The 15,425-nt window shown below is 37.2% G+C and overlaps 1 pseudogene; it reads right to left on the minus strand.

Moving 5' to 3' along the window:
• Positions 1-215: 215 nt before the first annotated feature.
• Positions 216-3,946, minus strand: LOC131310691 (cytochrome P450 736A117-like; annotated as a pseudogene).
• Positions 3,947-15,425: the final 11,479 nt, after the last annotated feature.

A 15,425-nucleotide genomic window follows, 5' to 3' on the forward strand; every position in this document is an offset into this window, starting at 1 on the left:
CATATTACCCCCTCCATCTCAATTAATTTAACTGCTCTCTACGGGAGACCATGAAGCTTTGACCTCAAAAAATAAAGTGCTTTTAGAATTAATTTTTAACTTTGTTTTGCACCATTCAAAAGATCTCCATGTATACTTTCAAACGGTAAAAAAAAGTTCCAAAAAAGATTATAAAAAATATGATTTTTTTAAAAATCAAAATGACACGACTTTACACAAGGAGCATTTAAAGAGATGAAGAGAGTGCAATAATAGGAGCTTTAAGTACTTTCACATGGTAGTCCAATTAGCAAGACCAGGGAGTTGCAATAAGAAGCAAAGGCAACTTTTTGTGAATAGTGATACCAGCAACTTCACTCACATCCAACTCCACACCATCAGGCAATGCAAAATCAAACTTGTGCACAAGATTTGCGACGACCAACTCATTGACCGCCGCCGCGAACTGAATCCCTGGGCACCCCCTCCTCCCCGCTCCAAATGGAATCAACTCAAAATCCTGCCCTCTAAAATCGATCGGACGGTTCAAAAACCTCTCGGGCCTAAACTCCTCGGGCTCGTCCCACGACGCTGGATCCCGGCCGATCGACCAAGCATTGACAACCACGCGCGTCCCGGCCGCAACATCGTAGCCCATTATTCTGACGTCTTTGGTCGACTCCCGAGGCACGAGAAGGGGAACCGGAGGATGGACGCGTAGAGTCTCCTTGATCACGGCTTTTAGGTAGGGCATTTGGTCTAGATCGTCCTCGGTTATGGGTTGGTTGGGTTGGGTTGTTCTTCGGACTTCGGCTTGGAGTTTTTTCATGGCTTGAGGATGTTTTAGAAGCTCTGTCATTGCCCATTCTAGGGCTGTGGATGTAGTATCAGTTCCACCAGCAAATACATCCTACAAGACAAAAAAAAAAAAAACAAACAAACTCCTATGAGTTTTATTTAGTATACATTTCTTGTTTGTTTATTTGATAAGAAGAACCGTAATGCTACTTGCACATACACTTTTTACACATATCTTACACATACACTTTTATAGGGCCCACCTCAGGTCCGACCAATCTGATCCGAATCGCTCATTATTTTTAAAATAATTTTTAAAGAGTTCCTGTAAAAAATTAACTCGATAGGATATCAGTAAGGGTTTTTTTAGAAATCATATGGTGAAACAGTCTAATTCGCACTGCGATTTCTGAAAAAGCCCTTACCAATATCCTATCGAGTTGATTTTTTACAGAAACTGTTAAAACATTATTTTAAAAATAATGAGCGGTTTGGATCATATTGGTGAAATCCGAGGTGGGCCCCATAAAAGTGTATGTGCAATATATGTGTATAAATGTATGTGTCCTTAGCATTTTTGAAAGACGAATCTCTTTGACAGCAAGTTAAGAATCTCTTTGACACCAATTATACACGGATCCTCCGTGTAGAAGGAAGTGCCCACCAACTTAATAAAAAGAAGACAAGTGAGTGTGGGACAATCGGCAAAAATGGGACAATGTTGAAAAAATGATATTTTGGGATTCTATGGATCCGAAACTTGATTATGAGAGCTATAGAGACAAAATTTAATTATGACCTTTTGGAATGATATGGTCAAAATAAAAAGATTTTCGCACTGATTCAAACGGATTAAAAATTGGAGTGCTTAATTTTTTATCCATATATTTTAATATATGAATATTTCAAGAATATTAAGCACTTTAATTTTCATTCCATTTGAATCAGTGCGAAGATCTTATTATTCTGATCATATTATTTTTAAAAGTCATAGTTAAATTTTGTCTTTATGGCTCTCATAATCAAGTTTTTGCTCCCAAAAAATCATTTTTTCAACATTGTCCCATTTTTTACCCTTTAGAATAATATGATCAGAATAATAAGATCTTCGCACTGATTCAAACGGATTAAAAATTGGAGCACTTGATTCTTAAATCATATTTTCTAATATATAAACCGTTCAAAAAAATAAAGCGCTCCAATTTTGAATCCGTTTAAACTAGCACGAAGATCTTATTATTCTGATCATATTATTTTCTTAAGTGTCATAATTAATTTTGTCTATAAGGCTCTCATAATCAAGTATATGTTCTTTATTTCAAACCCTGTAAAGTAGAAACTTGGTTATGAGAGCAATAGATACAAATTTTAATTATGAATCTTTAAAATAATATGATTAGAATAATAAGATCTCCGCACTGGTTCAAAAAATTGAAAATTGGAGCGCTTAATAATTTTGAACGGTTTATATATTAAAAAAATATGCTTAAAAAATTAAGTGTTCTAATTTTTAATCCATTTGAACCAGTGCGAAGATCATATTATTTCGATGACATTATTCTAAAGGGTCACAATTAAAATTTGTCTTTAAAACTCTCATAATCAAGTTTCTGCTCCATAAGATCCTCCAAAAAAATACATTTTTCAACGGTGTCCCAACGCTGAGTTGTCTTCTTTTTATTGGTCCTTCTACATGGAGGGTCCGTGTATAATTTATTTCTCTAATCCTCAACCTTGTTCAGAAATCGAAGAAAGTAATTGAACAAGGATATAAAATAACAAGGGTACTAGACAATTGGTCAATACTCTGATATAAGGTTGAGCATGTGAAAAAAACTATAAATAAAATGTGAAAAAAATAATAATAAAATAAGGTTGAGCATGAGAAAAAAATAAAATTAAAATAAGATTAGCACGATGTATAGTCTAGATTCGTGCTCAACATTCCAAGAGCATTGAACAATTCTTGAGTAAACAGTCATGAAGAAGAGATATTCAGGCCTTACCAAAATAAGAGCTTTGACGCTATGTCTATGAATAGGCATCCCAATCACGTTCTCTCTTTGGACTTCAAGCAACACATCCACAAAATCCTGATCTCTCTCTCCTCCCTTTCTCTCTCTACCCTTCCACCACACCCTCCAAAAACTCATCCAACTCCTTAGCAAGTCTCTCCGCTCTCCCGTACACCCCATTTACTCTATTCACCCACTTCAGCCATGGGGCAAAATCTCCAATATCAAAAAACCCCAGTAACTCCACGAACTCTCCCAAAACCTCCTTAAACCCCCTCCTGCCCCCTCCTCCTTCTCCACCCATGACGCCGCCGTATTTCCGCCCCAACGCCACCCTACACACCACGTCCCCCGTCAACTCCACAATCAATTCGCTCAAATTCACCACATCAGAACCAAAACCCGAAATCTTCTCAATCATGAGCGTCGTCTCTTCTTCCCTAACACCGCGAAAGGATTGGACTCGCTTGTTGCTTAGTAGTTGGAGGACACAGATGCTCTTCATCTGCCTCCAATACTCGCCGTAAGGGCTGAAAGCCACATCCTTCCCTCCGTACATGATTTTTTCCCAAATGGTCGATTTGGGTCGGTTGGAGAAGATAAAGTCGTGGCTTTTCATGATGTCACGGGCGGCAGCGGCAGAGGAGGCGATCAAGACAGGGGCAGCGGCAAAGTGGAGGAGCATTAAGGGGCTGTGGGCTTGGGAGAGGGAGTGGAGGGAGAGGTGGGGGAAGGGGCCAATTTGGTGGAGGTTTCCGATTACAGGGAGCTTTCGGGGAGACGGCGGTGGATTTTTGTGCGGTGGTCGGGCGGTGATGGAGAGCCATTTGAGAAGGAAAACTAGGAAGAAAAACAGGGAAAGGAGAGAGAAGATGAAGGGGTGTAGTGAGAAATGCATGGCTGGTTGTTTGATGAGTCTCGGCAACAAATTTTGAAAAGCTGTATGCAATATGCATATGTGGTGTGGGTGTGCATGAATATTGGAACAGTGTCTACTTTATACCACGGTCGGGTTTTGCGAGAAGAAAATGATTTTCACATCCTTCTTTATTTATTGAAATTTTTTTTGTCTTTCATTCATGTAAATCTAAAAAATTACTCTTATCTCTTGAGCTATTTTTTCTTTATAAAGAGCTATTTGGTACTTTCTGGTGAATAAAGACAAAAAATATGTCTCAATAATTAAAAGGAGAGCGCTTTTTATTTTTATTTTTATTTTTATAAAGAGCAATCATTTCCTTTGGAGGAAATTTTCAGTGTCGGGTGGATATCACGTGGTGTCCGTTCGGCACATTCGAGTTGTCAATTTCGGTTTTGGACAGTTCAAATTTGGAGAGAGAGAGGAGAGAGAGTGGTGGGGTGAGAAGAGAGAGAATGTTTCAATCTGAGTCGTCTAACATATTTTTGGATAATCCGAATGGGCTGCTCAGGCACTACGTGGGCACAGCCACTCAGTATTCAAGAATTCCTCTTTCCTTTGCCTAACTTTTGACAAATTGGCTAGTTTTTGTCTTTTCTAGATTAGTGTTGGTGATTTCTAGATTACTCCACTATTTATTTCATTTTTCCAACTTTTATACTATTTTTTTATTTTACCAATTTTGTGTTTTTAATATTCTTGAGTGCACACGACATTGTTGAGAGGAATTTCCGAAGAACCCTTAAAGTAGTAAAAAGACAATGAGTGGGAAGTGTACGTACGGTCCAAAATAAAAGGCTAAAAAATGTTGGTGATTTCTAGATTACTCATTACTCCACTATTTATTTCATTTTTCCAACTTTTATAGTACTATTCTTTTATTTTACCAATTTTTTGTTTTAATATTCTTGAGTGCACACAACATTGTTGGGAGGAATTTCCGAAGAACCCTTATAAAATAGTAAAAAGACAATGAGTGGGAAGTGTACGTACGGTCCAAAATAAAAGGCGAAAAAACAAAGGAGGAGGCTAACAAATTCAGATTGTGTTTTTGCACAAAACTTTAAAAGACATGTGTCCGAAGACTCCGAACCGTTAGTTGGATGTGGACTCACGTGCATTGAAATGATTCTAAATGTGATTGTGTATTTTTGAGTTGTGTTTTAAGTTGTATGTGTAACCTTGGTCTAACAAAATTCTTCGTAAAATTTTTTTAAAACCAAATACATACACACAAACACCTACACACTCTGAGTGACCTTTGGGGTGTTTTCATTATGGAAAATTTTGGAGAATTTTTTTTGTTGAAAATTGTTTGTTGTTTTCGGTAGTGAATAAGTTGGTAAGAAATGTCAAGTTGTTTTCACTAATTAATAAGTTATTAATGGGTATATGAGTGAAAAAAACTATTGAAGAAGTTGTTGCTAACAACTTTTTTGTTAGTGGGAACGAGATGGTAAAATGTTGAAACTTGTTGATGACTTGCAAAAAACGCCTACGGTTTTTCCGCTTTTCCTTACTGGAAACACGGCTTATTGGTAATGAATGGAAGACTTGGACACGGGGGGCTGCTGCCTCAAACTGCTATGCCTAAAACTACGCCGTTTTATTCCTGACAATGCCCACACACTTCATGACCCTTAATTCCTGTTTGGCCAATTACTAAACATGCAGCTATGCACTTTTCGAACAAGTAGTTGTGCACCTTTGTAACAAATTAAGTCTAATTTTTTTTAAACCATATTGGTTTTAATTTTTTTGACGGTTTATATTTTTAAAAATATGGTAAAAAAATTAAGTGCTCTAATTTTTAATTCATTTGAACCAGTACAAAAATCTTATTTTGCTGAACATTTTATTCTAAAAGGTCATAATTAATTTGTCTCTAGGGCTCTTCTAACCAAATTTTTGCTTTCTAGGATCTCAAATAAAAAACAGATACTTAATTATGAGAGCCATGGAAACAAAAATTGAATATGACCCTTTAGGATAAAATGTTCAGCAAAACAAGAACTCCGCACCGGTTCAACCGATTGAAAATTGGAGAACTTATTTTTTAACCATATTTTTTACAGTAGTATATAAACAGTCTAAAAATTAAGTACTCCAATTTTTAATCTGTTCGAACAGATGCGGAGATCTTATTTTGCTGAACATTTCATCCTAAAGAGTTAATTTATATCTCTAGGGCTCTTCTAATCAAGTTTCTGCTCTACAGGATCCCAAATAAAGAGCAATGCTTAATTATGAGAGCTTTGGAGACAAAAATTGATTATGTTCTTTTACGATGAAATGATCAGAATAATAAAATATTTGCACCGGTTCAAACGGATTAAAAATTGGAGCACTTAATTATTTTTATCATTTTTTTAGTAATATGTAAACTGTCTAAAAAAATTAAACAAATATGTAGTTAAAAAAAAATTCGACTTAATTTGTTCCAAAGGTTCACAGCTGCTTGTTCGAAAAGTGCACAGCTGCATGTTCCGTAATTGGCCAAACAGGAATTAAGAGTCCTGAAAAGTGTGGACATTATTAGGCATAAAACGGCGTAGTTTTAGGCATAGCAGCTTGCTGCTGCCTCTCAAGGGCAGCAGCCCCCCGCTTCCGGAAGACTTGGAAGGAGGAGGGAGACACTAGTGAGGTCAGTTTTTAATAACGGAGATGCTGATAGGATTCTTTGCCTGCCAATTAGTACCACGGGTCAGTGCAACGATAAAATTTGGAACTGCACGCACGTCCAATGGAAGGTTCTTAGTGAAATCAGCCTATGTGACTGCTAAAGATGCGGTCATGTGGGACGACGTATTCGTAACAGGCCGCCATGAAGACAAAGATGTTTATGTGGTGCAGGCCGCTCACTTTTAATAGGTGCCCGTGAAGATGATCGGTCCTGTTTGTGGGTTGGAGGTTGAAACCACCTCACACATGCATGCTGTTTAGCCGTGATATATAAGGCGTGTATAATGTGGTTACTATCCCCGTTTTGCTACGTATAGACCGGATCGGAGACAATGGTGGAGGCACGGTTGGAACTTGGGACAAATGTGGATTACGGTAACGGAATCAGCCCCTGGGGCTAGGCGCAAAGAACTGCTGGGTCTCTTTGTTGTTATTGGTTGGCGTATACGGTTGGCACGAAACGCGGCTCTATTTGTTTCGAAGAAAAATATTTTGCCCAGGTATTTGGATCGATGGATACACATGAAGTAAAACATTTTTTTAGTGCAAAATGTTTTACTTTCGAAATTTTCGTAAGTCGTTTTTGGAAATGTGACGAAAAAAGCGAAAAGATGTATTATTGATTGTGTACAAAACTCTAACATGTCTTTATATAGGCTACGGGACTTGGTGATTAAGAAACTAACAAATAAAGAAAATACGCATAACAAGGAAACCTGACTAATTAGGAAACATAAATAACAATTGGAGGCTTAGCCAAAAATCCCTCATATTTACATTTTTTGAGCTAAAGGACAAGCACCTTTTGCAATCAAATATAAGGACAAATGTGTCTATTAAAGTATCTAAAATCCTATGGTACCTTATGAAAGTGCCTTAAACTCTAGGAATATCCTATGAAAGTGCTAAATATCCTAGGGTACTCTATATATGAAAGTGTTTAAAACTCTAGAGTACCTTATATATGAAAGTGCTTAAAACCCTAGGGTACCCTATGAAAGTGTCTAAACCACTAAAATCCTATAATAGGAAAGTGTACTCTAAAATCTTATAAAAGAGCTTAAATATGTTTTGGCCTTATGACTAAAAAACTCAAAAAATTGAAAGACATCCACTGAAAATTATTTTGTTGGCGTCTTTCTTCAAAATGAAAATTATTTTACCGTTCTTATGTCTAATTTTCCTAATAACGATCGGCCTAAACAGGTTTAAAAACCTTTTTGATGTACTTGATCATTTGGACGATCAAAGAAGTTACTTTTAGAAGATAAAACACAACTTTTGGGTATAACCTCATTCTACCTCCAGCAGCATCTGAGCTGTCACGCCCTCGATTTTTTTAACATAAATATAAATGATTTTTGAAATAAGAATTCTCTCATTAATCCATATGATACCCAAAAGAGTTCAACATTTTCATTTCCATAATTGTATTTTAAAGTCCAATAATTTCCAAAATATTACATCATTGGCTCTACGACCCCAAATTGACATAAGTATCGAGTGTTAAGAGAGTTAAGAGTTTACATATATCCCATCGTCAAAAGAATTATAACTTGAGTTACAAATACATCTTTCAAAAGAAATTTACAAAGATTAATAAATAATTCCTTTGGTTAGCTTTTCAAAAGTAATGTCCACACTCCAAGCACTCCAAGAATGCAAGCTATGATTCTGGATTAGCACATGAAAATAATATAAAACTTAAGCTACACTAGCCCAGTAAAAAAATCTACACAAACTCTATATGCAAATGAACTAAACGAAAGAACAAATGATGGGAAATCAAATGACAACGAAGGAAGCACGTACAACTATCATGATCAAGTGTCCCAATATCTCCAATCCTTCTTTTATTCAAGCTCGTAAGTTGTATTTGTCCAATTTGTGTCTCAGCATATCGTATCTTTTGCGTGTTTGAGCTGAAGCTCCTGCCAGACCAATTATGGGACCCAGATATCCTCTGCCAAACACCCACCTTGTAGGTTAGGCTTTGAATATTCAATATGAGCATTAGCTCCTGCCGGGCGAATTATGGAATCTCGATATCCCCTGTCTGCAGGCACCCACCCATCGATGGGCCCCGAGTGTTCGTGCGTCGTTTACATACTCAAGTGTACCGTTTGTACAAATGTCGTGCACGAAACTCATACTTATCATGTCATAGTTCCATTTATTTGAACAAATTCATTAGATATTTCCCATTGATCAAAAGGACACGCATGATTGCCCAATATTCTTATTATATACCATAAAATAATCATAATAACTTATTGAAATGGCATAAGGCTTTGGAAAGGTGGAATTGCAACGACACAGGAAAGTTGAGCATTTTACTGGTGGTCTACCGGTAGGGGATGGAGGACTACCGGTACAAACCAAAAACAGAAGAAACAAACTTTTGTCCACAAGAATTCTACCGGTAGGGAAAAAAAATGGTACCGGAATAGAAACACTCAAATAACATATAAAGAGAGGTAGAATTTTCTATCTCAAGTATCCAAGCCAAAAACAAAAAGTTTCAGCAATCCCTAACTTTCAGAATCCAATTAAATCAAGCAAAAATACACTTAACCGAGTTTTATCCAACGCGATACGAGCCAAAGTACGCAAGATGAAGATGGAGTTGAGGTTGATTGTTGTGGATTTTGAGTTTGGAGATGAGTTTTTGGGTGAGAGAGTGAGAGAGATGGAGAGAGCTGAGAGACGAGGGAGAGAGCCGAGAGATGGGGAGCAAAAATGGAAAAAAATCCCCTGGTGTACACACATATACACATATGCTATATTACACCAACACCCCTATTTTCCCAATCCTTGCATGTCTAACCACCACATTCACTTTTACGTCATTTTCATCCTTTTTCCTCAACTACAAATGTTAAAATTAAATAAAAAATTTACGGGTCTCTACATGAGCAATGATAATAGATCTAACAACAAGAAAGTATGATCAAGACAATCAGAACAAACGAACCAGAGGCTTCAAAATACCGTGCGAGGTTGCATCCTACATCGTGCGGTGTACGTGAACATCACACGGTGTAATGGGTTTGACACAGTGGTTGTTTTAGTTTCTGAAAACAATTTTTCGAATCATAACTTAACAAAAGGTCAAGCCTGACTACAGAGAGTCCCCTCAGGGCAAAGTTTAGCTTGGCCGAAGGAAACTTATTTTTACCTTTGGTTTCGAGCTTGATCAAGGATGGATGAGTGTAGATAAGAGTGGATGTCGATCTTGAGAACTTAGAGTTTTGGAATATCGAAGTTTCAAAGCAAGTAAAATACTAAGTTTTGAAAAGAAAAAGAAGGGAATGTTTGGTAGAAGGAGGAATGCCTAGAAAATGCTAATGATAACTTTCTCAAGGCTTTGAGGAAAACATAGGTGAAGAAGGGGAATTTCAAGAATCAAAGGGATGTGTGTAGAGGATGGAGTACTAAGTGTGTAAGAATGTAGTAGCGGAGCCCTTTTCTTTTAAGAGGAGGGGTGTATTTATAGGCAAAGGCCAATAATTATCAATGCAAATGGGGGAGGTGACTTCCAGGCCAGCTTTTATTTCCTGCCAAGCCGACTTTGAGCTATGGCTCAAGTGAGCGTGGCCGACAGCTTTCTGAGCCAATCAGAACTTTCCCCAAAACGTCGTGCGAGTTATTTCGTGACCGTGTGCAGTGTAATGAATTTCATTGTCCCGTGCGGTGTAGAAGTATCTCGTGCAGTGTTCCAGGTTCAATCCTGAGCTTTTGGGTTTTTCTGGACTTTTAGGCATCTTTGGGCTTTTCTGGTTTTATTGGGCTTTTAGGCTGTGAGAATCATCATTCAAGCTCTTGAAGGTATTATTTTCTTTATTTCATCATCGGAGAGTTTAAAGAACCTTAGAGGCCCGGATTGGGGTGTCTACAAATATTTAAACGAAAATACAATAAATAATTAATCTTCACTAGATGAGAAAAATGACTTATGTTTTTAGCGATTTTTATCAATGGAAATGGGGCCTTAACTTCCCATAGTATCCCGGGATAGAGTTCCTGTAGAGTTTTTGAAAATGCCGTTGAATCCTCCTCCGTCACTAGCTAAAATTATACTAACAGCCATCCGTATTAAGTTTGACACCACCTACACATGGAAATTCCCAGCATAGTGTAATTAATTGCCTTGTAGCTCTCAAAACTCTTACTATTCCGATCCCTTCAAATTTTCCAGAGAATGATTCAAAATAGGATTTTTCCACGCACATTACAATCTATACCAGAAATTTAGACGAGAAATCCGCATTTATTCCAAAGAAAAGAATGTGATTTATTGTTCACATTTTCTAAAAAAATCCTAGCCGCGTCTCTTCCTTCCCCTCTCTCCCCTAGGGTTTTTTCACTACTTTTAAGCGGCAGCAGAAAGGGAGAGCTTTGTCCTTGATGGGTGTTTTCTTCCTACATAATGATGATTTTTTTTTTTCATTTTTAATAACCCCTCCTTTATAGTTATGAGATTTTTTTCCCCGATCTCAAATTTGAGGGTTTTTTTTTTTGTTATTTGTTCTTTTCCTTTCTTCTGACTTCTTCTTCATCATTGAAATGGTGATCAGAAAGCAGTGGTGGTGATGGTTCTATGACAAAGGAAGACGATGGTGGCAGCGGTCCAATGACGAATCAAATCGATTGGTTTGTTGCAACGGTTGTCTGGGTTTCTAATCAGTGTGGGTTTTCTTTTGTGCGTAGGAGTGCGAATGGAGTGGCTCATTCTATCGTTAGGAGAGGTAGTCGTGATTTGTTTGTAGCTTTCTAGTCCTTTGATTCAGGACGGATGCTACTTCTAAGAGCAAGGATCCAATGGGGGGATGTATAGTCATTTTCCATCCCCACATGCAAAAATCAGGCCTCCAATGGATATGAAAAATGCATTTGGATATAGAGATGGATATATCCATTCCCAAATGACTAGAATTATAATTGTCACATCATCAACCGAACCATTTTACCAGAAAACCAATCAACCCAACTGATTATTTTGTATATCTATGTTTCCTATTAATGAAGCTATTACCATTTCATTTTGGTGGGAAAAAAAAAGAGCATTCCAAGCTATTTCTCAAGCATCTGCAACTTTTCGAAACAAGCCCCTAACTCCCTGACTTTGTCACATCCCTTGAACAGGTGGTCGATGTATTTCTCTTTCAAAATTTGAATCGTCCAAAAATATAATGGATTGCTCGGAAGCACCGAGCGGGCACCATGTGGTACCCACTTGGCACTGAAAAAATTTCTCTTTCAAAGAGGCATTTCACAAAGATTAGCAGAAGTATGTTGGTAAGAGCCCCTGCTGCAGAAGTTATGCCCCTAGCCCTGGACCTGGAGGCCCTGAATTCAGTGGCGGCTCCACATAGAGAGCACCATGGTCACATGACCATCGAAAAAATATATATTTGCTATAATACATGTAGAAATTTTAGGATGGCTCATGCTTTGAAGTAGTTTGAATACCCAGTTCATACAGCAATAAACACCCAATTCACAAAATTTTGAACACTCACTCCATACATCAATGAACACCCAAATGATGCCATTTAAAAGACGGAACCCAAACGGCCAGAAATTCTCCGTCTTCTCCTTTGTTTTCAGGTACCGTTTCAACCCAAAACCTCTTCTCAAGACTCAACTAGGACAACTATGTCCATCTACCAAAAATTTTCTCAGTCTTCCTGTCGTTTTCAGTTTCTACTTCTGATTTGGTCAGACGATTTGAAATTTTTGATTCGTAGATTGAAAAGTGAACAAGAAAATGAGTAACAACAACAGCCCTAATTTTAATTTGGCAAGAACTGAAAGAAAAATGGAGGGTGTTGATTGGATGAAAATCATAACCTAGGTGGAAAAAGAGAGAAAGATAATTAAACAAACATTACGGAGAAGAATCATTAATTTGTAGATGAGGAAAGTTGGTTTCCAACTACGCATTTAAATATAGGAAAATAATTTTTGCACTCTTTTTTTTTATATATAAACAAACTCATTTTCTTGTCTTTTAATAAAAAAATACTCACAAAAACTCCACTAAAAGACAAAAAAAATGGAGTGCCGTTATCAAAAAAGAGATTGTGAAAATCATTTTCCTAAATATACAGGAAGGGTTTTTAGAGTTTGGAATGACGGTAATGGCCGAAGATCAGATTGAGACATGCAGTGACTTATTTATTATTATATTTAGGTTCCGTTTTCTACTAATCCTTTTTTTTAAACAACAACCATTTCTTTATTTAATTTTTTTTTGCATTTATTAGTTTTCCTCAAAAAATTTATGTATTATTGGTTCATATGAACGAAATGAATCGAAAAGGCAAAAAATCTAGATTTCTACCCATTTTCTTGGAAAATATGCAAGAAAAGGCCCAAATGTTGACTATTTGGACTTTTTCTGGGATATTTCCAAAAATACCCTTGTCAAAAACATAATTTTTTTCTTTTTCGATTCCTCTCATCTGTACGAAATACATAAAAGTTTGGTGCAAAAACTAACAAAAAAAAAAAATTAATAAGAACAAAACAAAAAAATTGTAGTCCACAACTTTTAGGTTATTTGGAAATTAACACCCCTTCTGGACAACGTAAGTCTCATTAGTCACTTTAAAAATCATGTTGAATGGATATATCGAACACATCTATCTTTCAATGAAGTGTTACAAAAAAAAATTCTCCTCAACACCGATTTGTTTTGAAAACAAATCAAGCAATAATACAGTATTGCTATTTTTTTCTACGTGGGCAATGTCCTCATCGTGATAAATCAATTAACGGTTTGCGACTACTGTTCCCATGAAAGATCCATGAAGAACTCAAAAGAACCTTCATTCTCTTGATTGAAGAGACGAGACGGGAGAGAATTCCATTCCTACGCAAAAAACATCGGCACCTAATTAAGACAATATAACAAACATAGAAGTACGGCAACAAATATTGAAATTTCTTTTGCTGATGACAAACGAATGTTGAGTTGATTTTAGTACAAGTTTCGTGTGAGAAGTTCTTGCAGAATTGGTTAGGGATCCAGACATGAAGAAGAACTGAATGATGAGATTTTTCAATCTTAAGTAGGCTCTGTTTTTTTGGTAAGTAAAGATTTATTTCACCAAAACAAGCACGAAGCTTACAACAAATCAACAGGGGCATCCCCCTGGTAACCAATACAACCAATACATCAAAGGTCCAAACAATGACCAACACCCCAAAGCCAAAACTGAAAATGACCTATCAACAATTGTTAATAGCAAAAATGTTAGAATCTAAAAGCCACTCATCGCACAACTTCCTGTTTTGAGCTAAAAGTCTAACAGAGGACCAAGAACTAACCTTAGCTCGGACAGAATTGAAAATATCCAGAGCAACCGCACCTTCATTCCTGGATTTACCTTGAAATATCCTCATGTTGCGCTCGCCCCAAAGAGTATAAATGGATGCTGCCAAAGAGAGTTTATACAAAGAGTCACGTAAGTTTTTCCCCTTCCTATGATGGACTGCCCAATCCAACTCCTGGGCTAAAGGCTCAACAGGCCTAGCAATCCCATTCCTAGTCAAGACTTGCTTCCAGACCAAAGAAGAAAGTTGACAGTCAAAGAAGAGATGGCTATGCGATTCCATATCAGCCAAACAAAAAGAACAGAACGGGGGAACCACCAGCCCCCAACTAACTAACCTATCCTTAGTAGATAGTCTTCCCAATACAGCCAACCACACAATGAAGCTCCATCGAGGCACTCCCTGACCAGACCACACAACAGAATACCATGGTTGAAGGGAATTCCTGTGCCGACAAGCCTCCCAAGCAGACTTTGCTGAAAACTTACCATCCGAGGTTAAGGTCCAAACAACCCTATCATGAAAAGATGGATTAGGGAGTAAATCCACTGGTGTATGCCTTATAATGTCCATAATAACCCTATTACGTTGCCTAGGCCATTTCCACCGATCATGATCAATGATAGATGACACTTTAGCTTTTAAAGCGCTGCCCCTATGCATACAGAATCCCCAAACCGCTGAAACAAAGCTCCAAAATGGTGCCAATTATCAGTCCAAAGGAAGGTATCCCTGCAATTACCAATAACAACTTTAATCCAATCTTTATAAAGACATCTCAACTTCAGCAAATTCCTAATTACCCAAGAAGTTTCATAGGAATCCCCCACAAACTCTGACCTTTAAGAATATAAACATGCACCCATTTGACCCATAAAGTGTCAGCCTTTTGACTGAGAGCCCAAAGGTGTTTCATAATGACAGCTCTATTCCACTCCTTTATGGATCTAAATCCCAAACCCCCCTCATTTTTAGGAACACACAAGGAAGACCAACTGACTTTGCACCAAAATGCTTCAACTATGTTCCAGACCAAAGAAAGGCACAAAGCACACTTTCAATTTCCTTAGTGATTTTTTGAGGACGAATGAAAATAGCACTCCAACAAGTTTGGATATTGAAGAGGACAGATTGGACAAGTTGAGCCCTTCCTCCATAAGAAAGAAATTTTTGGGTCCAGCTTTGGATTCTAACCAAAATCTTATCTTTCAACACAGCACAGTCGGATGAGGTGAGTCTGGTACTAATCAATGGCACCCCCAAATACTTTACTGGCAGTTGTTCTTCAGAAATTCCCAAGAGGTCAGTGAAGGCATGCTTATCAGAGGTTGAGACACCGGCAAAATAAATGGCACTTTTAAGCAAGTTAGGTTGCAACCCAGAAAAGCCATGGAATTCCCTCAAAGACTTCAACACAATTTGCTAAGTAGCCTCTGTTTGTAATCTTTTTGTTTGGTTCTGTGCAATGTTCCTCATGAAACTATTTGTTCTTATTATCCCGCTAAGCCTTCTTAAAAAATAATAATTAAGTACTTATTTGCAATTTTTTATGTTAAAAATAATAGACTTACTAAAATAATTTGTTTATGCAATATGGATTTATTTGATAGATCTCAATGAGATCTTTTGAACGATGAAAAAAAATTGAAAAATTATTTTCGTAAATACGTTATTTTTAAGTTTGAAAATTA

This window comes from Rhododendron vialii, chromosome 12a, assembly GCF_030253575.1.
Source record: "Rhododendron vialii isolate Sample 1 chromosome 12a, ASM3025357v1".
NCBI classification, from domain to species: Eukaryota; Viridiplantae; Streptophyta; class Magnoliopsida; order Ericales; family Ericaceae; genus Rhododendron; species Rhododendron vialii.